The sequence below is a fragment of the Hordeum vulgare genome, unplaced genomic scaffold (assembly GCF_904849725.1).
Source record: "Hordeum vulgare subsp. vulgare unplaced genomic scaffold, MorexV3_pseudomolecules_assembly, whole genome shotgun sequence".
Lineage (NCBI taxonomy): Eukaryota > Viridiplantae > Streptophyta > Magnoliopsida > Poales > Poaceae > Hordeum > Hordeum vulgare.
In genome coordinates, this window is record NW_025422486.1 from 822,501 (window position 1) to 847,500 (window position 25,000).

Here is a 25,000-nt window from a genome sequence, read left to right on the forward strand (position 1 = left end):
CTACTACTACTACCTACTACTACTACTACCTCTACTACTACTACTACCTCTACTACTACTACTACCTCTACTACTACTACTACCTCTACTACTACTACTACCTCTACTACTACTACTACTACTACTACTACTACCTCTACTACTACTACTACCTCTACTACTACTACCACTACTACCACTACTACCACTACTACCACTACTACCACTACTACCACTACTACCACTACTACCACTACTACCACTACTACCACTACTACCACTACTACCACTACTACCACTACGACTACCACGACTACTACCACTACTACTACCACGACTACTACCACGACTACTACCACTACCACTACCACGACTACTACCACTACCACTACCACTACGACTACCACGACCACTACCACTACCACTACCACGACTACTACCACTACCACGACTACTACCACTACCACGACTACTACCACTACCACGACTACTACCACTACCACGACTACTACCACTACCACGACTACTACCACTTCCACGACTACTACCACTACCACTACTACTACCACTACCACTACTACTACGACTACCACCACTACTACTACTACCACTACTACTACTACCACTACCACGACTACTACCACTACTACTACCACGACTACTACCACGACTACTACCACTACCACTACCACGACTACTACCACTACCACTACCACTACGACTACCACGACCACTACCACTACCACTACCACGACTACTACCACTACCACGACTACTACCACTACCACGACTACTACCACTACCACGACTACTACCACTACCACGACTACTACCACTTCCACTACTACCACTACTACCACTACTACCACTACTACCACTACTACTACTACCACTACTACCACTACTACCACTACTACCACTACTACCACTACTACCACTACTACCACTACTACCACTACTACCACTACTACCACTACCACGACTACTACCACTACCACGACTACTACCACTACCACGACTACTACCACTTCCACTACTACCACTACTACCACTACTACCACTACTACCACTACTACTACTACCACTACTACCACTACTACCACTACTACCACTACTACCACTACTACCACTACTACCACTACTACCACTACCACGACTACTACCACTACCACGACTACTACCACTACCACGACTACTACCACTACCACGACTACTACCACTTCCACTACTACCACGACTACCACCACTACTACTACTACCACTACTACTACTACCACTACTACCACTACTACCACTACTACCACTACTACCACTACTACCACTACTACCACTACTACCACTACTACCACTACTACCACTACTACCACTACGACTACCACGACTACTACCACTACTACTACCACGACTACTACCACGACTACTACCACTACCACTACCACGACTACTACCACTACCACTACCACTACGACTACCACGACCACTACCACTACCACTACCACGACTACTACCACTACCACGACTACTACCACTACCACGACTACTACCACTACCACGACTACTACCACTACCACGACTACTACCACTACCACGACTACTACCACTACCACTACTACTACCACTACCACTACTACTACGACTACCACCACTACCACTACTACCACTACTACCACTACGACTACCACGACTACTACCACTACTACTACCACGACTACTACCACGACTACTACCACTACCACTACCACGACTACTACCACTACCACTACCACTACGACTACCACGACCACTACCACTACCACTACCACGACTACTACCACTACCACGACTACTACCACTACCACGACTACTACCACTACCACGACTACTACCACTACCACGACTACTACCACTACCACGACTACTACCACTTCCACGACTACTACCACTACCACTACTACTACCACTACCACTACTACTACGACTACCACCACTACTACTACTACCACTACTACTACTACCACTACCACTACTACTACTACCACTACCACTACTACTACTACTACTACTACTACTACTACTACTACTACTACTACTACTACTACTACTACTACTACTACTACTACTACTACTACTACTACTACTACTACGACTACTACCACTACTACCACTACTACCACTACTACCACTACTACCACTACTACCACTACTACCACTACTACCACTACTACCACTACTACCACTACTACCACTACTACCACTACTACCACGACTACCACTACTACTACGACTACTACGACTACTACTACTACTACTACGACTACGACTACTACTACTACTACTACTACTACGACTACTACTACTACTACTACTACTACTACTACTACTACTACTACTACTACTACTACTACTACTACTACTACTACTACTACTACTACTACTACTACTACTACTACTACTACTACTACTACTACTACTACCTCTACTACTACCTCTACTACTACCACTACTACTACCACTACTACTACCACTACTACTACTACTACTACTACTACTACTACTACTACTACTACTACTACTACTACTACTACTACTACTACTACTACTACTACTACTACCTACGACTACTACCTACTACTACTACTACTAGTCGTTGGGTGTCATGCGCGGTGGGAGAACTCACAGAGGTCGTGGCGGTGCTCGTGTTGTCGGGGTAGAGAGGGAGCGGTGAAATTCTTGTGTTAAACTCGTCTCCGTTGTCGAGGCAAATGTGGCAATGGACACGGGAGGGGCAAGCTAAAACATATCACAAACGTCAAAAATAAGAAAACTAGTAAAGTCAAAAATAAGAAAACGAGGTCATATAGATCACGGTCCCGCGTCATCCTTGTCACGTGGCGCAAAAATATATTTAAAAAGGGGAATGCAACACGAGGACTTCCCAGGAGGTCACCCATCCTAGTACTACTCTCGCCCAAGCACGCTTAACTTCGGAGTTCTGATGGGATCCGATGCTTTAGTGCTGGTATGATCGCATCCGACATGCAACTATCTATTTGTTCCTTATGCTTGCCCCTACTACTACTGCTACTACTACTACTACTGCTACTACTACTACTACTGTTACTACTACTACTACTACTGCTACTACTACTACTACTACTACTAGTCGTTGGGTGTCATGCGCGGTGGGAAAAGTCACAGAGGTCGTGGCGGTGCTCGTGTTGTCGGGGTAGAGAGGGAGCGGTGAAATTCTTCTGTTAAACTCGTCTCCGTTGTCGAGGCAAATGTGGCAATAGACACGGGAGGGGCAAACTAAAACATATCACAAAGGTCAAAAATAAGAAAACTAGTAAACGTCAAAAATAAGAAATCGAGGTCATATAGATCACGGTCCCGCGTCATCCTTGTCACGTGGCGCAAAAATATATTTAAAAAGGGGAATGCAACACGAGGACTTCCCAGGAGGTCACCCATCCTAGTACTACTCTCGCCCAAGAACGCTTAACTTCGGAGTTCTGATGGGATCCGGTGCTTTAGTGCTGGTATGATCGCATCCGACATGCAACTATCTATTTGTTCCTTATGCTTGCCCCTACTACTACTACTACTACTACTACTACTACTACTACTACTACTACTACTAGTACTAGTCGTTGTGTGTCATGCGCGGTGGGAAAAGTCACAGAGGTCGTGGCGGTGCTCGTGTTGTCGGGGTAGAGAGGGAGCGGTGAAATTCTTGTGTTAAACTCGTCTCCGTTGTCGAGGCAACTGTGGCAATGGACACGGGAGGGGCAAGCTAAAACATATCACAAACGTCAAAAATAAGAAAACTAGTAAACGTCAAAAATAAGAAAACGAGGTCATATAGATCACGGTCCCGCGTCATCCTTGTCACGTGGCGCAAAAATATATTTAAAAAGGGGAATGCAACACGAGGACTTCCCACGAGGTCACCCATCCTAGTACTACTCTCGCCCAAGCACGCTTAACTTCACAGTTCTGATGGGATCCGGTGCTTTAGTGCTGGTATGATCGCATCCGACATGCAACTATCTATTTGTTCCTTATGCATGCCCCTACTACTACTACTACTACTACTACTACTACTACTGCTAATGCTGCTGCTGCTGCTGCTGCTCCCGCTCCTGCTGCTGCTCCTGCTCCTGCTGCTGCTACTGCTACTGCTCCTGCTACTACTGCTACTACTGCTACTACTACTACTACTAGTCGTTGGGTGTCATGCGCGGTGGGAAAAGTCACAGAGGTCGTGGCGGTGCTCGTGTTGTCGGGGTAGAGAGGGAGCGGTGAAATTCTTGTGTTAAACTCGTCTCCGTTGTCGAGGCAAATGTGGCAATGGACATGGGAGGGGCAAGCTAAAAGATATCACAAACGTCAAAAATAAGAAAACTAGTAAACGTCAAAAATAAGAAAACGAGGTCATATAGATCACGGTTCCGCGTCATCCTTGTCACGTGGCGCAAAAATATATTTAAAAAAGGGAATGCAACACGAGGACTTCCCAGGAGGTCACCCATCCTAGTACTACTCTCACCCAAGCACGCTTAACTTTGGAGTTCTGATGGGATCCGGTGCCTTAGTGCTGGTATGATCGCATCCAACATGCAACTATCTATTTGTTCCTTATGCTTGCCCCTACTACTACTACTACTACTACTACTACTACTAGTACTACTACTACTACTACTACTACTACTACTACTAGTCGTTGGGTGTCATGCGCGGTTGGAAAAGTCACAGAGGTCGTGGCGGTGCTCGTGTTGTCGGGGTAGAGAGGGAGCGGTGAAATTCTTGTGTTAAACTCGTCTCCGTTGTCGAGGCAAATGTGGCAATGGACACGGGAGGGGCAAGCTAAAACATATCACAAACATCAAAAATAAGAAAACTAGTAAACGTCAAAAATAAGAAAACGAGGTCATATAGATCACGGTCCCGCGTCATCCTTGTCACGTGGCGCAAAAATATATTTCAAAAGGGGAATGCAACACGAGGACTTCCCAGGAGGTCACCCATCCTAGTACTACTCTCGCCCAAGCACACTTAACTTCGAAGTTCTGATGGGATCTGGTGCTTTAGTGCTGGTATGATCGCATCCAACATGCAACTATCTATTTGTTCCTTATGCTTGCCCCTACTACTACTACTACTAGTCGTTGGGTGTCATGCGCGGTGGGAAAAGTCACAGATGTCGTGGCGGTACTCGTGTTGTCGGGGTAGAGAGGGAGCGGTGAAATTCTTGTGTTAAACTCGTCTCCGTTGTTGAGGCAAATGTGGCAATGGACACGGGAGGGGCAAGCTAAAACATATCACAACCGTCAAAAATAAGAAAACTAGTAAACGTCAAAAATAAGAAAACGAGGTCATATAGATCACGGTCCCGCGTCATCCTTGTCACGTGGCGCAAAAATATATTTCAAAAGGGGAATGCAACACTAGGACTTCCCAGGAGGTCACCCATGCTAGTACTACTCTCGCCCAAGCACGCTTAACTTCGGAGTTCTGATGGGATCCGGTGCTTTAGTGCTGGTATGATCGCATCCGACATGCAACTATCTATTTGTTCCTTATGCTTGCCCCTACTACTACTACTACTACTACTACTACTACTACTAGTCGTTGGGTGTCATGCGCGGTGGGAAAAGTCACAGAGGTCATGGCGGTGCTCGTGTTGTCGGGGTAGAGAGGGAGCGGTGAAATTCTTGTGTTAAACTCGTCTCCGTTGTCGAGGCAAATGTGGCAATGGACACGGGAGGGGCAAGCTAAAACATATCACAAACGTCAAAAATAAGAAAACTAGTAAACGTCAAAAATAAGAAAACGAGGTCATATAGATCACGGTCCCGCGTCATCCTTGTCACGTGGCGCAAAAATATATTTAAAAAGGGGAATGCAACACGAGGACTTCCCAGGAGGTCACCCATCCTAGTACTACTCTCGCCCAAGCACACTTAACTTCGGAGTTCTGATGGGATCCGGTGCTTTAGTGCTGGTATGATCGCATCCAACATGCAACTATCTATTTGTTCCTTATGCTTGCCCCTACTACTACTACTACTACTACTACTACTACTACTACTAGTCGTTGGGTGTCATGCGCGGTGGGAAAAGTCACAGAGGTCGTGGCGGTACTCGTGTTGTCGGGGTAGAGAGGGAGCGGTGAAATTCTTGTGTTAAACTCGTCTCCGTTGTTGAGGCAAATGTGGCAATGGACACGGGAGGGGCAAGCTAAAACATATCACAACCGTCAAAAATAAGAAAACTAGTAAACGTCAAAAATAAAAAAACAAGGTCATATAGATCACGGTCCCGCGTCATCCTTGTCACGTGGCGCAAAAATATATTTAAAAAGGGGAATGCAACACTAGGACTTCCCAGGAGGTCACCCATGCTAGTACTACTCTCGCCCAAGCACGCTTAACTTCGGAGTTCTGATGGGATCCGGTGCTTTAGTGCTGGTATGATCGCATCCGACATGCAACTATCTATTTGTTCCTTATGCTTGCCCCTACTACTACTACTACTACTACTACTACTACTACTACTACTACTACTAGTCGTTGGGTGTCACGCGCGGTGGGAAAAGTCACAGAGGTCGTGGCGGTGCTCGTGTTGTCGGGGTAGAGAGGGAGCGGTGAAATTCTTATGTTAAACTCGTCTCCGTTGTCGAGGCAAATGTGCCAATGGACACGGGAGGGGCAAGCTAAAACATATCACAAACGTCAAAAATAAGAAAACTAGTAAACGTCAAAAATAAGAAAACGAGGTCATATAGATCACGGTCCCGCGTCATCCTTGTCACGTGGCGCAAAAATATATTTAAAAAGGGGAATGCAACACGAGGACTTCCCAGGAGGTCACCCATCCTGGTACTACTCTCGCCCAAGCACGCTTAACTTCGGAGTTCTGATGGGATCCGGTGCTTTAGTGCTGGTATGATCACATCCGACATGCAACTATCTATTTGTTCCTTATGCTTGCCCGTACTACTACTACTACTACTACTACTACTACTACTACTACTACTACTACTACTACTACTACTACTACTACTACTACTACTACTACTACTACTACTACTACTACTACTACTACTACTACTACTACTACTACTACTACTACTACTACTACTACTACTACTACTACTACTACTACTACTACTACTACTACTACTACTACTACTACTACTACTACTACTACGACTACTACCACTACCACGACTACCACTACCACGACTACTACCACTACCACGACTACTACCACTACGACACTACTACCACTACCACTACTACTACGACTACCACTACTACTACTACTACTACTACTACTACTACTACTACTACTACCACTACCACTACTACCACTACTACCACTACTACCACTACTACCACTACTACCACTACTACCACTACTACCACTACTACCACTACTACCACTACTACCACCACTACCACTACTACCACCACTACCACTACCACGACTACCACTACCACGACTACTACCACTACCACGACTACTACCACTACTACACTACTACTACGACTACCACTACTACTACTACTACCACTACTACTACTACTACCACTACTACTACTACTACTACGACTACTACTACTACTACTAGTACTACTACTACTACTACTACTACTACTACTACTACTACTACTACTACTACTACTACTACTACTACTACTACTACTACTACTACTACTACTACTACTACTACTACCACTACTACCACTACTACCACCACTACCACTACTACCACTACTACCACTACTACTACCACTACCACGACTACTACCACTACCACGACTACCACTACCACGACTACTACCACTACCACGACTACTACCACTACTACACTACTACCACTACCACTACCACGACTACTACCACTACTACTACTACTACCACTACCACTACGACTACGACTACTACTACTACTACTACTACTACCACTACCACTACCACGACTACTACCACTACTACTACTACTACCACTACCACTACGACTACGACTACTACTACTACTACTACTACTACTACTACTACTACTACTACTACTACTACTACTACTACTACGACTACTACTACTACTACTACTAGTACTACTACTACTACTACTACTACTACTACTACTACTACTACTACTACTACTACTACTACTACTACTACTACTACTACTACTACTACTACTACTACTACTACTACTACTACTAGTACTACTACTACTACTACTACTACTACTACTACCACTACTACCACTACTACTACCACTACCACTACTACCACTACTACTACCACTACCACTACGACTACCACGACTACTACCACTACCACGACTACTACCACTACCACGACTACTACCACTACTACGACTACTACTACTACTACTACGACTACGACTACGACTACTACTACTACTACTACGACTACTACTACTACTACTACTACTACTACTACTACTACTACTACTACTACTACTACTACTACTACTACTAGTACTACTACTACGACTACGACTACGACTACTACTACTACTACGACTACGACTACGACTACTACGACTACGACTACGACTACTACTACTACTACTACGACTACTACTACTACTACTACTACTACTACTACTACTACTACTACTACTACTACTACTACTACTACTACTACTACTACTACTACTACTACTACTACTACTACTACTACTACTACTACTACTACTACTACTACTACTACTACTACTACTACTACTACTACTACTACTACTACTACTACTACCTACTACTACTACTACCTCTACTACTACTACTACCTCTACTACTACTACTACCTCTACTACTACTACTACCTCTACTACTACTACTACCTCTACTACTACTACTACTACTACTACTACTACCTCTACTACTACTACTACCTCTACTACTACTACCACTACTACCACTACTACCACTACTACCACTACTACCACTACTACCACTACTACCACTACTACCACTACTACCACTACTACCACTACTACCACTACTACCACTACTACCACTACGACTACCACGACTACTACCACTACTACTACCACGACTACTACCACGACTACTACCACTACCACTACCACGACTACTACCACTACCACTACCACTACGACTACCACGACCACTACCACTACCACTACCACGACTACTACCACTACCACGACTACTACCACTACCACGACTACTACCACTACCACGACTACTACCACTACCACGACTACTACCACTACCACGACTACTACCACTTCCACGACTACTACCACTACCACTACTACTACCACTACCACTACTACTACGACTACCACCACTACTACTACTACCACTACTACTACTACCACTACCACGACTACTACCACTACTACTACCACGACTACTACCACGACTACTACCACTACCACTACCACGACTACTACCACTACCACTACCACTACGACTACCACGACCACTACCACTACCACTACCACGACTACTACCACTACCACGACTACTACCACTACCACGACTACTACCACTACCACGACTACTACCACTACCACGACTACTACCACTTCCACTACTACCACTACTACCACTACTACCACTACTACCACTACTACTACTACCACTACTACCACTACTACCACTACTACCACTACTACCACTACTACCACTACTACCACTACTACCACTACTACCACTACTACCACTACCACGACTACTACCACTACCACGACTACTACCACTACCACGACTACTACCACTTCCACTACTACCACTACTACCACTACTACCACTACTACCACTACTACTACTACCACTACTACCACTACTACCACTACTACCACTACTACCACTACTACCACTACTACCACTACTACCACTACCACGACTACTACCACTACCACGACTACTACCACTACCACGACTACTACCACTACCACGACTACTACCACTTCCACTACTACCACGACTACCACCACTACTACTACTACCACTACTACTACTACCACTACTACCACTACTACCACTACTACCACTACTACCACTACTACCACTACTACCACTACTACCACTACTACCACTACTACCACTACTACCACTACTACCACTACTACCACTACTACCACTACGACTACCACGACTACTACCACTACTACTACCACGACTACTACCACGACTACTACCACTACCACTACCACGACTACTACCACTACCACTACCACTACGACTACCACGACCACTACCACTACCACTACCACGACTACTACCACTACCACGACTACTACCACTACCACGACTACTACCACTACCACGACTACTACCACTACCACGACTACTACCACTACCACGACTACTACCACTACCACTACTACTACCACTACCACTACTACTACGACTACCACCACTACCACTACTACCACTACTACCACTACGACTACCACGACTACTACCACTACTACTACCACGACTACTACCACGACTACTACCACTACCACTACCACGACTACTACCACTACCACTACCACTACGACTACCACGACCACTACCACTACCACTACCACGACTACTACCACTACCACGACTACTACCACTACCACGACTACTACCACTACCACGACTACTACCACTACCACGACTACTACCACTACCACGACTACTACCACTTCCACGACTACTACCACTACCACTACTACTACCACTACCACTACTACTACGACTACCACCACTACTACTACTACCACTACTACTACTACCACTACCACTACTACTACTACCACTACCACTACTACTACTACTACTACTACTACTACTACTACTACTACTACTACTACTACTACTACTACTACTACTACTACTACTACTACTACTACTACTACTACTACTACGACTACTACCACTACTACCACTACTACCACTACTACCACTACTACCACTACTACCACTACTACCACTACTACCACTACTACCACTACTACCACTACTACCACTACTACCACTACTACCACGACTACCACTACTACTACGACTACTACGACTACTACTACTACTACTACGACTACGACTACTACTACTACTACTACTACTACGACTACTACTACTACTACTACTACTACTACTACTACTACTACTACTACTACTACTACTACTACTACTACTACTACTACTACTACTACTACTACTACTACTACTACTACTACTACTACTACTACTACTACCTCTACTACTACCTCTACTACTACCACTACTACTACCACTACTACTACCACTACTACTACTACTACTACTACTACTACTACTACTACTACTACTACTACTACTACTACTACTACTACTACTACTACTACTACTACTACGACTACTACCTACTACTACTACTACTAGTCGTTGGGTGTCATGCGCGGTGGGAGAACTCACAGAGGTCGTGGCGGTGCTCGTGTTGTCGGGGTAGAGAGGGAGCGGTGAAATTCTTGTGTTAAACTCGTCTCCGTTGTCGAGGCAAATGTGGCAATGGACACGGGAGGGGCAAGCTAAAACATATCACAAACGTCAAAAATAAGAAAACTAGTAAAGTCAAAAATAAGAAAACGAGGTCATATAGATCACGGTCCCGCGTCATCCTTGTCACGTGGCGCAAAAATATATTTAAAAAGGGGAATGCAACACGAGGACTTCCCAGGAGGTCACCCATCCTAGTACTACTCTCGCCCAAGCACGCTTAACTTCGGAGTTCTGATGGGATCCGATGCTTTAGTGCTGGTATGATCGCATCCGACATGCAACTATCTATTTGTTCCTTATGCTTGCCCCTACTACTACTGCTACTACTACTACTACTGCTACTACTACTACTACTGTTACTACTACTACTACTACTGCTACTACTACTACTACTACTACTAGTCGTTGGGTGTCATGCGCGGTGGGAAAAGTCACAGAGGTCGTGGCGGTGCTCGTGTTGTCGGGGTAGAGAGGGAGCGGTGAAATTCTTCTGTTAAACTCGTCTCCGTTGTCGAGGCAAATGTGGCAATAGACACGGGAGGGGCAAACTAAAACATATCACAAAGGTCAAAAATAAGAAAACTAGTAAACGTCAAAAATAAGAAATCGAGGTCATATAGATCACGGTCCCGCGTCATCCTTGTCACGTGGCGCAAAAATATATTTAAAAAGGGGAATGCAACACGAGGACTTCCCAGGAGGTCACCCATCCTAGTACTACTCTCGCCCAAGAACGCTTAACTTCGGAGTTCTGATGGGATCCGGTGCTTTAGTGCTGGTATGATCGCATCCGACATGCAACTATCTATTTGTTCCTTATGCTTGCCCCTACTACTACTACTACTACTACTACTACTACTACTACTACTACTACTAGTACTAGTCGTTGTGTGTCATGCGCGGTGGGAAAAGTCACAGAGGTCGTGGCGGTGCTCGTGTTGTCGGGGTAGAGAGGGAGCGGTGAAATTCTTGTGTTAAACTCGTCTCCGTTGTCGAGGCAACTGTGGCAATGGACACGGGAGGGGCAAGCTAAAACATATCACAAACGTCAAAAATAAGAAAACTAGTAAACGTCAAAAATAAGAAAACGAGGTCATATAGATCACGGTCCCGCGTCATCCTTGTCACGTGGCGCAAAAATATATTTAAAAAGGGGAATGCAACACGAGGACTTCCCACGAGGTCACCCATCCTAGTACTACTCTCGCCCAAGCACGCTTAACTTCACAGTTCTGATGGGATCCGGTGCTTTAGTGCTGGTATGATCGCATCCGACATGCAACTATCTATTTGTTCCTTATGCATGCCCCTACTACTACTACTACTACTACTACTACTACTACTGCTAATGCTGCTGCTGCTGCTGCTGCTCCCGCTCCTGCTGCTGCTCCTGCTCCTGCTGCTGCTACTGCTACTGCTCCTGCTACTACTGCTACTACTGCTACTACTACTACTACTAGTCGTTGGGTGTCATGCGCGGTGGGAAAAGTCACAGAGGTCGTGGCGGTGCTCGTGTTGTCGGGGTAGAGAGGGAGCGGTGAAATTCTTGTGTTAAACTCGTCTCCGTTGTCGAGGCAAATGTGGCAATGGACATGGGAGGGGCAAGCTAAAAGATATCACAAACGTCAAAAATAAGAAAACTAGTAAACGTCAAAAATAAGAAAACGAGGTCATATAGATCACGGTTCCGCGTCATCCTTGTCACGTGGCGCAAAAATATATTTAAAAAAGGGAATGCAACACGAGGACTTCCCAGGAGGTCACCCATCCTAGTACTACTCTCACCCAAGCACGCTTAACTTTGGAGTTCTGATGGGATCCGGTGCCTTAGTGCTGGTATGATCGCATCCAACATGCAACTATCTATTTGTTCCTTATGCTTGCCCCTACTACTACTACTACTACTACTACTACTACTAGTACTACTACTACTACTACTACTACTACTACTACTAGTCGTTGGGTGTCATGCGCGGTTGGAAAAGTCACAGAGGTCGTGGCGGTGCTCGTGTTGTCGGGGTAGAGAGGGAGCGGTGAAATTCTTGTGTTAAACTCGTCTCCGTTGTCGAGGCAAATGTGGCAATGGACACGGGAGGGGCAAGCTAAAACATATCACAAACATCAAAAATAAGAAAACTAGTAAACGTCAAAAATAAGAAAACGAGGTCATATAGATCACGGTCCCGCGTCATCCTTGTCACGTGGCGCAAAAATATATTTCAAAAGGGGAATGCAACACGAGGACTTCCCAGGAGGTCACCCATCCTAGTACTACTCTCGCCCAAGCACACTTAACTTCGAAGTTCTGATGGGATCTGGTGCTTTAGTGCTGGTATGATCGCATCCAACATGCAACTATCTATTTGTTCCTTATGCTTGCCCCTACTACTACTACTACTAGTCGTTGGGTGTCATGCGCGGTGGGAAAAGTCACAGATGTCGTGGCGGTACTCGTGTTGTCGGGGTAGAGAGGGAGCGGTGAAATTCTTGTGTTAAACTCGTCTCCGTTGTTGAGGCAAATGTGGCAATGGACACGGGAGGGGCAAGCTAAAACATATCACAACCGTCAAAAATAAGAAAACTAGTAAACGTCAAAAATAAGAAAACGAGGTCATATAGATCACGGTCCCGCGTCATCCTTGTCACGTGGCGCAAAAATATATTTCAAAAGGGGAATGCAACACTAGGACTTCCCAGGAGGTCACCCATGCTAGTACTACTCTCGCCCAAGCACGCTTAACTTCGGAGTTCTGATGGGATCCGGTGCTTTAGTGCTGGTATGATCGCATCCGACATGCAACTATCTATTTGTTCCTTATGCTTGCCCCTACTACTACTACTACTACTACTACTACTACTACTAGTCGTTGGGTGTCATGCGCGGTGGGAAAAGTCACAGAGGTCATGGCGGTGCTCGTGTTGTCGGGGTAGAGAGGGAGCGGTGAAATTCTTGTGTTAAACTCGTCTCCGTTGTCGAGGCAAATGTGGCAATGGACACGGGAGGGGCAAGCTAAAACATATCACAAACGTCAAAAATAAGAAAACTAGTAAACGTCAAAAATAAGAAAACGAGGTCATATAGATCACGGTCCCGCGTCATCCTTGTCACGTGGCGCAAAAATATATTTAAAAAGGGGAATGCAACACGAGGACTTCCCAGGAGGTCACCCATCCTAGTACTACTCTCGCCCAAGCACACTTAACTTCGGAGTTCTGATGGGATCCGGTGCTTTAGTGCTGGTATGATCGCATCCAACATGCAACTATCTATTTGTTCCTTATGCTTGCCCCTACTACTACTACTACTACTACTACTACTACTACTACTAGTCGTTGGGTGTCATGCGCGGTGGGAAAAGTCACAGAGGTCGTGGCGGTACTCGTGTTGTCGGGGTAGAGAGGGAGCGGTGAAATTCTTGTGTTAAACTCGTCTCCGTTGTTGAGGCAAATGTGGCAATGGACACGGGAGGGGCAAGCTAAAACATATCACAACCGTCAAAAATAAGAAAACTAGTAAACGTCAAAAATAAAAAAACAAGGTCATATAGATCACGGTCCCGCGTCATCCTTGTCACGTGGCGCAAAAATATATTTAAAAAGGGGAATGCAACACTAGGACTTCCCAGGAGGTCACCCATGCTAGTACTACTCTCGCCCAAGCACGCTTAACTTCGGAGTTCTGATGGGATCCGGTGCTTTAGTGCTGGTATGATCGCATCCGACATGCAACTATCTATTTGTTCCTTATGCTTGCCCCTACTACTACTACTACTACTACTACTACTACTACTACTACTACTAGTCGTTGGGTGTCACGCGCGGTGGGAAAAGTCACAGAGGTCGTGGCGGTGCTCGTGTTGTCGGGGTAGAGAGGGAGCGGTGAAATTCTTATGTTAAACTCGTCTCCGTTGTCGAGGCAAATGTGCCAATGGACACGGGAGGGGCAAGCTAAAACATATCACAAACGTCAAAAATAAGAAAACTAGTAAACGTCAAAAATAAGAAAACGAGGTCATATAGATCACGGTCCCGCGTCATCCTTGTCACGTGGCGCAAAAATATATTTAAAAAGGGGAATGCAACACGAGGACTTCCCAGGAGGTCACCCATCCTGGTACTACTCTCGCCCAAGCACGCTTAACTTCGGAGTTCTGATGGGATCCGGTGCTTTAGTGCTGGTATGATCACATCCGACATGCAACTATCTATTTGTTCCTTATGCTTGCCCGTACTACTACTACTACTACTACTACTACTACTACTACTACTACTACTACTACTACTACTACTACTACTACTACTACTACTACTACTACTACTACTACTACTACTACTACTACTACTACTACTACTACTACTACTACTACTACTACTACTACTACTACTACTACTACTACTACTACTACTACTACTACTACTACTACTACTACTACTACTACTACTACTACTACTACTACTACTACTACTACTACTACTACTACTACTACTACTACTACTACTACTACTACTACTACTACTACTACTACTACTACTACTACTACTACTACTACTACTACTACTACTACTACTACTACTACTACTACTACTACTACTACTACTACTACTACTACTACTACTACTACTACTACTACTACTACTACTAGTCGTTGGGTGTCATGCGCGGTGGGAAAAGTCACAGAGGTCGTGGCGGTGCTCGTGTTGTCGGGGTAGAGAGGGAGCGGTGAAATTCTTGTGTTAAACTCGTCTCCGTTCTCGAGGCAAATGTGGCAATGGAGACGGGAGGGGCAAGCTAAAACATATCACAAACGTCAAAAATAAGAAAACTAGTAAACGTCAAAAATAAGAAAACGAGGTCATATAGATCACGGTCCCGCGTCATCCTTGTCACGTGGCGCAAAAATATATTTAAAAAGGGGAATGCAACACGAGGACTTCCCAGGAGGTCGTGGCGGTGCTCGTGTTGTCGGGGTAGAGAGGGAGCGGTGAAATTCTTGTGTTAAACTCGTCTCCGTTGTCGAGGCAAATGTGGCAATGGACACGGGAGGGGCAAGCTAAAACATATCACAAACGTCAAAAATAAGAAAACTAGTAAACGTCAAAAATAAGAAAACGAGGTCATATAGATCACGGTCCCGCGTCATCCTTGTCACGTGGCGCAAAAATATATTTAAAAAGGGGAATGCAACACGAGGACTTTCCAGGAGGTCACCCATCCTAGTACTACTCTCGCCCAAGCACGCTTAACTTCGGAGTTCTGATGGGATCCGGTGCTTTAGTGCTGGTATGATCGCATCCGACATGCAACTATCTATTTGTTCCTTATGCTTGCCCCTACTACTACTACTACTACTACTAGTACTACTACTACTACTACTAGTACTACTACTACTACTACTACTAGTACTACTACTACTACTAGTACTACTACTACTACTACTAGTACTACTACTACTACTACTACTAGTACTACTACTACTACTACTATTACTACTACTACTACTAGTACTACTACTACTACTACTAGTACTACTACTACTACTACTACTACTACTACTACTACTAGTACTACTACTACTACTATTACTACTACTACTACTACTACTACTACTACTACTACTACTAGTCGTTGGGTGTCATGCGCGGTGGGAAAAGTCACAGAGGTCGTGGCGGTGCTCGTGTTGTCGGGGTAGAGAGGGAGCGGTGTAATTCTTGTGTTAAACTCGTCTCCGTTCTCGAGGCAAATGTGGCAATGGACACGGGAGGGGCAAGCTTAACTTCGGAGTTCTGATGGGATCCGGTGCTTTAGTGCTGGTATGATCGCATCCGACATGCAACTATCTATTTGTTCCTTATGCTTGCCCCTACTACTACTACTACTACTACTAGTACTACTACTACTACTACTAGTACTACTACTACTACTACTACTAGTACTACTACTACTACTAGTACTACTACTACTACTACTAGTACTACTACTACTACTACTACTAGTACTACTACTACTACTACTATTACTACTACTACTACTAGTACTACTACTACTACTACTAGTACTACTACTACTACTACTACTACTACTACTACTACTAGTACTACTACTACTACTATTACTACTACTACTACTACTACTACTACTACTACTACTACTAGTCGTTGGGTGTCATGCGCGGTGGGAAAAGTCACAGAGGTCGTGGCGGTGCTCGTGTTGTCGGGGTAGAGAGGGAGCGGTGTAATTCTTGTGTTAAACTCGTCTCCGTTCTCGAGGCAAATGTGGCAATGGACACGGGAGGGGCAAGCTAAAACATATCACAAACGTCAAAAATAAGAAAACTAGTAAACGTCAAAAATAAGAAAACAAGGTCATATAGATCACGGTCCCGTGTCATCCTTGTCATGTGGCGCAAAAATATATTTAAAAAGGGGAATGCAACACGAGGACTTCCCAGGAGGTCACCCATCCTAGTACTACTCTCACCCAAGCACGCTTAACTTCGGAGTTCTGATGGGATCCGGTGCTTTAGTGCTGGTATGATCGCATCCAACATGCAACTATCTATTTGTTCCTTATGCTTGCCCCTACTACTACTGCTACTACTGCTACTACTGCTACTACTACTACTAGTCGTTGGGTGTCATGCGCGGTGGGAAAAGTCAAAGAGGTCGTGGCGGTGCTCGTGTTGTCGGGGTAGAGAGGGAGCGGTGAAATTCTTGTGTTAAACTCGTCTCCGTTGTCGAGGCAAATATGGCAATGGACACGGGAGGGGCAAGCTAAAACATATCACAAACGTCAAAAATAAGAAAACTAGTAAACGTCAAAAATAAGAAAACGAGGTCATATAGATCACGGTCCCGCGTCATCCTTGTCACGTGGCGCAAAAATATATTTAAAAAGGGGAATGCAACACGAGGACTTCCCTTGGGCGCTTAACTTCGGAGTTCTGATGGGATCCGATGCTTTAGTGTTGGTATGATCGCATCCGACATGCAACTATCTATTTGTTCCTTATGCTTGCCCCTACTACTACTACTACTAGTACTACTACTACTACTATTACTACTACTACTACTACTACTACTATTACTACTACTACTACTACTACTACTACTACTACTACTACTAGTCGTTGGGTGTCATGCGCGGTGGGAAAAGTCACAGAGGTCGTGGCGGTGCTCGTGTTGTCGGGGTAGAGAGGGAGCGGTGAAATTCTTGTGTTAAACTCGTCTCCGTTCTCGAGGCAAATGTGGCAATGCACACGGGAGGGGCAAGCTAAAACATATCACAAACGTCAAAAATAAGAAAACTAGTAAACGTCAAAAATAAAAAAACGAGGTCATATAGATCACGGTTCCGTGTCATCCTTGCACGTGGCGCAAAAATATATGTAAAAAGGGGAATCCAACACGAGGACTTCCCAGGAGGTCACCCATCCTAGTACTACTCTCGCCCAAGCACGCTTAACTTCGGAGTTCTGATGGGATCCGGTGCTTTAGGGCTGGTATGATCGCATCCGACATGCAACTATCTATTTGTTCCTTATGCTTGCCCCTACTACTACTGCTACTACTGGTACTACTGCTACTACTACTACTACTACTAGTCGTTGGGTGTCATGCGCGGTGGGAAAAGTCAGAGAGGTCGTGGCGGTGCTCGTGTTGTCGGGGTAGAGAGGGAGCGGTGAAATTCTTGTGTTAAACTCGTCTCCGTTGTCGAGGCAAATGTGGCAATGGACACGGGAGGGGCAAGCTAAAACATATCACAAACGTCAAAAATAAGAAAACTAGTAAACGTCAAAAATAAGAAAACGAGGTCATATAGATCACGGTCCCGCGTCATCCTTGTCACGTGGCGCAAAAATATATTTAAAAAGGGGAATGCAACACGAGGACTTCCCAGGAGGTCACCCATCCTAGTACTACTCTCTCCCAAGCACGCTTAACTTCGGAGTTCTGATGGGATCCGGTGCTTTAGTGCTGGTATGATCGCATCCGACATGCAACTATCTATTTGTTCCTTATGCTTGCCCCTACTACTACTGCTACTACTATTACTACTGCTACTACTACTACTACTACTACTACTAGTCGTTGGGTGTCATGCGCGGTGGGAAAAGTCAAAGAGGTCGTGGCGGTGCTCGTGTTGTCGGGGTAGAGAGGGAGCGGTGAAATTCTTGTGTTAAACTCGTCTCCGTTGTCGAGGCAAATGTGGCAATGGACACGGGAGGGGCAAGCTAAAACATATCACAAACGTCAAAAATAAGAAAACTAGTAAACGTCAAAAATAAGAAAACGAGGTCATATAGATCACGGTCCCGCGTCATCTTTGTCACGTCGCGCAAAAATATATTTAAAAAGGGGAATGCAACACGAGGACTTCCCAGGAGGTCACCCATCCTAGTACTACTCTCGCCCAAGCACGCTTAACTTCGGAGTTCTGATGGGATCCAGTGCTTTAGTGCTGGTATGATCGCATCCGACATGCAACTATCTATTTGTTCCTTATGCTTGCCCCTACTACTACTACTACTAGTACTACTACTACTATTACTACTACTACTACTACTACTACTACTACTACTAGTCGTTGGGTGTCATGCGCGGTGCGAAAAGTCACAGAGGTCGTGGTGGTGCTCGTGTTGTCGGGGTAGAGAGGGAGCGGTGAAATTTTTGTGTTAAACTCGTCTCCGTTCTCGAGGCAAATGTGGCAATGGACACGGGAGGGGCAAGCTAAAACATATCACAAACGTCAAAAATAAGAAAACTAGTAAACGTCAAAAGTAAGAAAACGAGGTCATGTAGATCACGGTCCCGTGTCATCCTTGTCACGTGGCGCAAAAATATATTTAAAAAGGGGAATGCAACACGAGGACTTCCCAGGAGGTCACCCATCCTAGTACTACTCTCGCCCAAGCACGCTTAACTTCAGAGTTCTGATGGGATCCGGTGCTTTAGTGCTGGTATGATCGCATCCAACATGCAACTATCTATTTGTTCCTTATGCTTGCCCCTACTACTGCTGCTACTACTGCTACTACTGCTACTACTACTACTAGTCGTTGGGTGTCATGCGCGGTGGGAAAAGTCAGAGAGGTCGTGGCGGTGCTCGTGTTGTCGGGGTAGAGAGGGAGCGGTGAAATTCTTGTGTTAAACTCGTCTCCGTTGTCGAGTCAAATGTGGCAATGGACACGGGAGGGGCAAGCTAAAACATATCACAAACGTCAAAAATAAGAAAACTAGTAAACGTCAAAAATAAGAAAACGAGGTCATATAGATCACGGTCCCGCGTCATCCTTGTCACGTGGCGCAAAAATATATTTAAAAAGGGGAATGCAACACGAGGACTTCCCAGGAGGTCACCCATCCTAGTACTACTCTCGCCCAAGCACGCTTAACTTCGGAGTTCTGATGGGATCCCATGCTTTAGTGCTGGTATGATCGCAACCGACATGCAACTATCTATTTGTTCCTTATGCTTGCCCCTACTACTACTACTACTACTAGTACTACTACTACTACTACTAGTACTAATACTACTACTACTATTACTACTACTACTACTACTACTACTACTACTACTACTACTACTACTACTAGTCGTTGGGTGTCATGCGCGGTGGGAAAAGTCACAGAGGTCGTGGCGGTGCTCGTGTTGTCGGGGTAGAGAGGGAGCGGTGAAATTCTTGTGTTAAACTCGTCTCCGTTCTCGAGGCAAATGTGGCAATGCACACGGGAGGGGCAAGCTAAAACATATCACAAACGTCAAAAATAAGAAAACTAGTAAACGTCAAAAATAAGAAAACGAGGTCATATAGATCACGGTCCCGTGTCATCCTTGCACGTGGCGCAAAAATATATTTAAAAAGGGGAATGCAACACGAGGACTTCCCAGGAGGTCACCTATCCTAGTACTACTCTCGCCCAAGCACGCTTAACTTCGGAGTTCTGATGGGATCCCGTGCTTTAGGGCTGGTATGATCGCATCCGACATGCAACTATCTATTTGTTCCTTATGCTTGCCCCTACTACTACTGCTACTACTGGTACTACTGCTACTACTACTACTACTACTAGTCGTTGGGTGTCATGCGCGGTGGGAAAAGTCAGAGAGGTCGTGGCGGTGCTCGTGTTGTCGGGGTAGAGAGGGAGCGGTGAAATTCTTGTGTTAAACTCGTCTCCGTTGTCGAGGCAAATGTGGCAATGGACACGGGAGGGGCAAGCTAAAACATATCACAAACGTCAAAAATAAGAAAACTAGTAAACGTCAAAAATAAGAAAACGAGGTCATATAGATCACGGTCCCGCGTCATCCTTGTCACGTGGCGCAAAAATATATTTAAAAAGGGGAATGCAACACGAGGACTTCCCAGGAGGTCACCCATCCTAGTACTACTCTCGCCCAAGCACGCTTAACTTCGGAGTTTTGATGGGATCCGGTGCTTTAGTGCTGGTATGATCGCATCCGACATGCAACTATCTATTTGTTCCTTATGCTTGCCCCTACTACTACTGCTACTACTGCTACTACTACTACTACTACTACTAGTCGTTGGGTGTCATGCACGGTGGGAAAAGTCAAAGAGGTCGTGGCGGTGCTCGTGTTGTCGGGGTAGAGAGGGAGCGGTGAAATTCTTGTGTTAAACTCGTCTCCGTTCTCGAGGCAAATGTGGCAATGGACACGGGAGGGGCAAGCTAAAACATATCACAAACGTCAAAAATAAGAAAACTAGTAAACGTCAAAAGTAAGAAAACGAGGTCATATAGATCACGGTCCCGTGTCATCCTTGTCACGTGGCGCAAAAATATATTTAAAAAGGGGAATGCAACACGAGGACTTCCCAGGAGGTCACCCATCCTAGTACTACTCTCGCCCAAGCACGCTTAACTTCAGAGTTCTGATGGGATCCGGTGCTTTAGTGCTGGTATAATCGCATCCGATATGCAACTATCTATTTGTTCCTTATGCTTGCCCCTACTACTACTGCTACTACTGCTACTACTGCTACTACTACTACTAGTCGTTGGGTGTCATGCGCGGTGGGAAAAGTCAGAGAGGTCGTGGCGGTGCTCGTGTTGTCGGGGTAGAGAGGGAGCGGTGAAATTCTTGTGTTAAACTCGTCTCCGTTGTCGAGGCAAATGTGGCAATGGACACGGGAGGGGCAAGCTAAAACATATCACAAACGTCAAAAATAAGAAAACTAGTAAACGTCAAAAATAAGAAAACGAGGTCATATAGATCACGGTCCCGCGTCATCCTTGTCACGTGGCGCAAAAATATATTTAAAAAGGGGAATGCAACACGAGGACTTCCGAGGAGGTCACCCATCCTAGTACTACTCTCGCCCAAGCACGCTTAACTTCAGAGTTCTGATGGGATCCGGTGCTTTAGTGCTGGTATGATCGCATCCGACATGCAACTATCTATTTGTTCCTTATGCTTGCCCGTACTACTACTGCTACTACTGCTACTACTACTACTACTACTACTACTACTACTACTACTACTAGTCGTTGGGTGTCATGCGCGGTGGGAAAAGTCAAAGAGGTCGTGGCGGTGCTCGTGTTGTCGGGGTAGAGAGGGGGCGGTGAAATTCTTGTGTTAAACTCGTCTCCGTTGTCGAGGCAAATGTGGCAATGGACACGGGAGGGGCAAGCTAAAACATATCACAAACGTCAAAAATAAGAAAACTAGTAAACGTCAAAAATAAGAAAACGAGGTCATATAGATCACGGTCCCGCGTCATCCTTGTCACGTGGCGCAAAAATATATTTAAAAAGGGGAATGCAACACGAGGACTTCCCAGGAGGTCACCCATCCTAGTACTACTCTCGCCCAAGCACGCTTAACTTCGGATTTCTGATGGGATCCGGTGCTTTAGTGCTGCTATGATCGCATCCGCCATGCAACTATCTATTTGTTCCTTATGCTTGCCCCTACTACTACTACTACTAGTACTACAACTACTACTACTATTACTACTACTACTACTAGTCGTTGGGTGTCATGCGCGGTGGGAAAAGTCACAGAGGTCGTGGCGGTGCTCGTGTTGTCGGGGTAGAGAGGGAGCGGTGAAATTCTTGTGTTAAACTCGTCTCCGTTCTCGAGGCAAATGTGGCAATGGACACGGGAGGGGCAAGCTAAAACATATCACAAACGTCAAAAATAAGAAAACTAGTAAACGTCAAGAATAAGAAAACGAGGTCATATAGATCACGGTCCCGTGTCATCCTTGTCACGTGGCGCAAAAATATATTTAAAAAGGGGAATGCAACACGAGGACTTCCCAGGAGGTCACCCATCCTAGTACTACTCTCGCCCAAGCATGCTTAACTTCGAAGTTCTGATGGGATCCGGTGCTTTAGTGCTGGTATGATCGCATCCGACATGCAACTATCTATTTGTTCCTTATGCTTGCCCCTACTACTACTGCTACTACTGTTACTGCTACTACTACTACTACTACTACTACTACTACTACTACTAGTCGTTGGGTGTCATGCGCGGTGGGAAAAGTCAGAGAGGTCGTGGCGGTGCTCGTGTTGTCGGGGTAGAGAGGGAGCGGTGAAATTCTTGTGTTAAACTCGTCTCCGTTGTCGAGGCAAATGTGGCAATGGACACGGGAGGGGCAAGCTAAAACATATCACAAACGTCAAAAATAAGAAAACTAGTAAACGTCAAAAATAAGAAAACGAGGTCATATAGATCACGGTCCCGCGTCATCCTTGTCACGTGGCGCAAAAATATATTTAAAAAGGGGAATGCAACACGAGGACTTCCCAGGAGGTCACCCATCCTAGTACTACTCTCACCCAAGCACGCTTAACTTCAGAGTTTTGATGGTATCCGATGCTTTAGTGATGGTATGATCGCATCCGACATGCAACTATCTATTTGTTCCTTATGCTTGCCCCTACTACTACTACTACTAGTACTACTACTACTACTAGTACTACTACTACTACTACTACTACTACTACTACTACTACTACTACTAGTCGTTGGGTGTCATGCGCGGTGGGAAAAGTCACAGAGGTCGTGGCGGTGCTCGTGTTGTCGGGGTAGAGAGGGAGCGGTGTAATTCTTGTGTTAAACTCGTCTCCGTTCTCGAGGCAAATGTAGCAATGGACACGGGAGGGGCAAGCTAAAACATATCACAAACGTCAAAAATAAGAAAACTAGTAAACGTCAAAAATAAGAAAACGAGGTCATATAGATCACGGTCCCGTGTCATCCTTGTCATGTGTCGCAAAAATATATTTAAAAAGGGGAATGCAACACGAGGACTTCCCAGGAGGTCACCCATCCTAGTACTACTCTCACCCAAGCACGCTTAACTTCGGAGTTCTGATGGGATCCGGTGCTTTAGTGCTGGTATGATCGCATCCGACATGCAACTATCTATTTGTTCCTTATGCTTGCCCCTACTACTACTGCTACTACTGCTACTACTGCTACTACTACTACTACTACTACTAGTCGTTGGGTGTCATGCGCGGTGGGAAAAGTCAAAGAGGTCGTG

General features: G+C 45.3%; 33 non-coding genes across 33 annotated transcripts; all 33 read right to left on the reverse strand.

The window, feature by feature from the left end:
• Positions 1-2,872: 2,872 nt before the first annotated feature.
• Positions 2,873-2,991, reverse strand: LOC123416958. Its single transcript, XR_006616549.1, has one exon. It is a non-coding gene; the product is annotated as a 5S ribosomal RNA (ribosomal RNA).
• Positions 2,992-3,392: 401 nt separating this feature from the next.
• Positions 3,393-3,511, reverse strand: LOC123415351. The gene has a single exon (XR_006615073.1). It is a non-coding gene; the product is annotated as a 5S ribosomal RNA (ribosomal RNA).
• Positions 3,512-3,876: 365 nt separating this feature from the next.
• Positions 3,877-3,995, reverse strand: LOC123416164. Its single transcript, XR_006615840.1, has one exon. It is a non-coding gene; the product is annotated as a 5S ribosomal RNA (ribosomal RNA).
• Positions 3,996-4,453: 458 nt separating this feature from the next.
• Positions 4,454-4,572, reverse strand: LOC123415952. Its single transcript, XR_006615641.1, has one exon. It is a non-coding gene; the product is annotated as a 5S ribosomal RNA (ribosomal RNA).
• Positions 4,573-4,949: 377 nt separating this feature from the next.
• On the reverse strand, positions 4,950-5,068 carry LOC123415888. The gene has a single exon (XR_006615580.1). It is a non-coding gene; the product is annotated as a 5S ribosomal RNA (ribosomal RNA).
• A 326-nt stretch (positions 5,069-5,394) lies between these two features.
• Positions 5,395-5,513, reverse strand: LOC123415723. The gene has a single exon (XR_006615425.1). It is a non-coding gene; the product is annotated as a 5S ribosomal RNA (ribosomal RNA).
• A 344-nt stretch (positions 5,514-5,857) lies between these two features.
• LOC123416699 lies at positions 5,858-5,976 on the reverse strand. Its single transcript, XR_006616304.1, has one exon. It is a non-coding gene; the product is annotated as a 5S ribosomal RNA (ribosomal RNA).
• A 347-nt stretch (positions 5,977-6,323) lies between these two features.
• Positions 6,324-6,442, reverse strand: LOC123415724. The gene has a single exon (XR_006615426.1). It is a non-coding gene; the product is annotated as a 5S ribosomal RNA (ribosomal RNA).
• A 356-nt stretch (positions 6,443-6,798) lies between these two features.
• LOC123416791 lies at positions 6,799-6,917 on the reverse strand. The gene has a single exon (XR_006616392.1). It is a non-coding gene; the product is annotated as a 5S ribosomal RNA (ribosomal RNA).
• Positions 6,918-11,636: 4,719 nt separating this feature from the next.
• On the reverse strand, positions 11,637-11,755 carry LOC123416959. Its single transcript, XR_006616550.1, has one exon. It is a non-coding gene; the product is annotated as a 5S ribosomal RNA (ribosomal RNA).
• A 401-nt stretch (positions 11,756-12,156) lies between these two features.
• LOC123415352 lies at positions 12,157-12,275 on the reverse strand. Its single transcript, XR_006615074.1, has one exon. It is a non-coding gene; the product is annotated as a 5S ribosomal RNA (ribosomal RNA).
• A 362-nt stretch (positions 12,276-12,637) lies between these two features.
• Positions 12,638-12,756, reverse strand: LOC123416166. Its single transcript, XR_006615842.1, has one exon. It is a non-coding gene; the product is annotated as a 5S ribosomal RNA (ribosomal RNA).
• Positions 12,757-13,214: 458 nt separating this feature from the next.
• LOC123415953 lies at positions 13,215-13,333 on the reverse strand. Its single transcript, XR_006615642.1, has one exon. It is a non-coding gene; the product is annotated as a 5S ribosomal RNA (ribosomal RNA).
• A 377-nt stretch (positions 13,334-13,710) lies between these two features.
• On the reverse strand, positions 13,711-13,829 carry LOC123415889. Its single transcript, XR_006615581.1, has one exon. It is a non-coding gene; the product is annotated as a 5S ribosomal RNA (ribosomal RNA).
• Positions 13,830-14,155: 326 nt separating this feature from the next.
• Positions 14,156-14,274, reverse strand: LOC123415726. Its single transcript, XR_006615427.1, has one exon. It is a non-coding gene; the product is annotated as a 5S ribosomal RNA (ribosomal RNA).
• A 344-nt stretch (positions 14,275-14,618) lies between these two features.
• Positions 14,619-14,737, reverse strand: LOC123416700. The gene has a single exon (XR_006616305.1). It is a non-coding gene; the product is annotated as a 5S ribosomal RNA (ribosomal RNA).
• Positions 14,738-15,084: 347 nt separating this feature from the next.
• LOC123415728 lies at positions 15,085-15,203 on the reverse strand. Its single transcript, XR_006615429.1, has one exon. It is a non-coding gene; the product is annotated as a 5S ribosomal RNA (ribosomal RNA).
• A 353-nt stretch (positions 15,204-15,556) lies between these two features.
• On the reverse strand, positions 15,557-15,675 carry LOC123416792. Its single transcript, XR_006616393.1, has one exon. It is a non-coding gene; the product is annotated as a 5S ribosomal RNA (ribosomal RNA).
• A 984-nt stretch (positions 15,676-16,659) lies between these two features.
• On the reverse strand, positions 16,660-16,778 carry LOC123415313. The gene has a single exon (XR_006615033.1). It is a non-coding gene; the product is annotated as a 5S ribosomal RNA (ribosomal RNA).
• Positions 16,779-17,907: 1,129 nt separating this feature from the next.
• On the reverse strand, positions 17,908-18,026 carry LOC123416939. The gene has a single exon (XR_006616532.1). It is a non-coding gene; the product is annotated as a 5S ribosomal RNA (ribosomal RNA).
• Positions 18,027-18,877: 851 nt separating this feature from the next.
• LOC123416197 lies at positions 18,878-18,996 on the reverse strand. The gene has a single exon (XR_006615871.1). It is a non-coding gene; the product is annotated as a 5S ribosomal RNA (ribosomal RNA).
• A 359-nt stretch (positions 18,997-19,355) lies between these two features.
• On the reverse strand, positions 19,356-19,474 carry LOC123415620. Its single transcript, XR_006615330.1, has one exon. It is a non-coding gene; the product is annotated as a 5S ribosomal RNA (ribosomal RNA).
• Positions 19,475-19,839: 365 nt separating this feature from the next.
• LOC123416788 lies at positions 19,840-19,958 on the reverse strand. Its single transcript, XR_006616389.1, has one exon. It is a non-coding gene; the product is annotated as a 5S ribosomal RNA (ribosomal RNA).
• A 377-nt stretch (positions 19,959-20,335) lies between these two features.
• On the reverse strand, positions 20,336-20,454 carry LOC123416857. The gene has a single exon (XR_006616455.1). It is a non-coding gene; the product is annotated as a 5S ribosomal RNA (ribosomal RNA).
• Positions 20,455-20,807: 353 nt separating this feature from the next.
• LOC123416087 lies at positions 20,808-20,926 on the reverse strand. The gene has a single exon (XR_006615768.1). It is a non-coding gene; the product is annotated as a 5S ribosomal RNA (ribosomal RNA).
• Positions 20,927-21,347: 421 nt separating this feature from the next.
• LOC123416256 lies at positions 21,348-21,466 on the reverse strand. Its single transcript, XR_006615928.1, has one exon. It is a non-coding gene; the product is annotated as a 5S ribosomal RNA (ribosomal RNA).
• A 359-nt stretch (positions 21,467-21,825) lies between these two features.
• LOC123415480 lies at positions 21,826-21,944 on the reverse strand. The gene has a single exon (XR_006615198.1). It is a non-coding gene; the product is annotated as a 5S ribosomal RNA (ribosomal RNA).
• Positions 21,945-22,297: 353 nt separating this feature from the next.
• LOC123415374 lies at positions 22,298-22,416 on the reverse strand. Its single transcript, XR_006615094.1, has one exon. It is a non-coding gene; the product is annotated as a 5S ribosomal RNA (ribosomal RNA).
• Positions 22,417-22,769: 353 nt separating this feature from the next.
• LOC123415613 lies at positions 22,770-22,888 on the reverse strand. Its single transcript, XR_006615323.1, has one exon. It is a non-coding gene; the product is annotated as a 5S ribosomal RNA (ribosomal RNA).
• A 371-nt stretch (positions 22,889-23,259) lies between these two features.
• On the reverse strand, positions 23,260-23,378 carry LOC123416076. The gene has a single exon (XR_006615758.1). It is a non-coding gene; the product is annotated as a 5S ribosomal RNA (ribosomal RNA).
• A 365-nt stretch (positions 23,379-23,743) lies between these two features.
• LOC123415785 lies at positions 23,744-23,862 on the reverse strand. The gene has a single exon (XR_006615483.1). It is a non-coding gene; the product is annotated as a 5S ribosomal RNA (ribosomal RNA).
• A 374-nt stretch (positions 23,863-24,236) lies between these two features.
• On the reverse strand, positions 24,237-24,355 carry LOC123416519. Its single transcript, XR_006616160.1, has one exon. It is a non-coding gene; the product is annotated as a 5S ribosomal RNA (ribosomal RNA).
• A 392-nt stretch (positions 24,356-24,747) lies between these two features.
• Positions 24,748-24,866, reverse strand: LOC123416940. Its single transcript, XR_006616533.1, has one exon. It is a non-coding gene; the product is annotated as a 5S ribosomal RNA (ribosomal RNA).
• Between the last annotated feature and the right edge of the window lie 134 nt (positions 24,867-25,000).